The following is a 248-nucleotide window of genomic DNA, read 5'->3' on the forward strand; positions in this document are numbered from 1 at the left end:
AATTCCCAGCACCCATATGGTGGCTACAAACCATCCTTAACTCCAGTTCCAGGGGAATCCAAAGCCATCTTCTGACATCTGAGGCATTGCATGACATGGGTGCACTCACATACACGCAGGCAATACACTGATACACATAAAATAAAAATCAAATATTTTTAAAAATCTACAAATGAACCTACCATTTGAACCAGTTATACCACTCCTTGGCATATACCCAAAGAACTCATCCTATTGCAGAGACACTT

This window comes from Nannospalax galili, unplaced genomic scaffold (genome assembly GCF_000622305.1).
Source record: "Nannospalax galili isolate Female #2095 unplaced genomic scaffold, S.galili_v1.0 scaffold661, whole genome shotgun sequence".
Lineage (NCBI taxonomy): Eukaryota > Metazoa > Chordata > Mammalia > Rodentia > Spalacidae > Nannospalax > Nannospalax galili.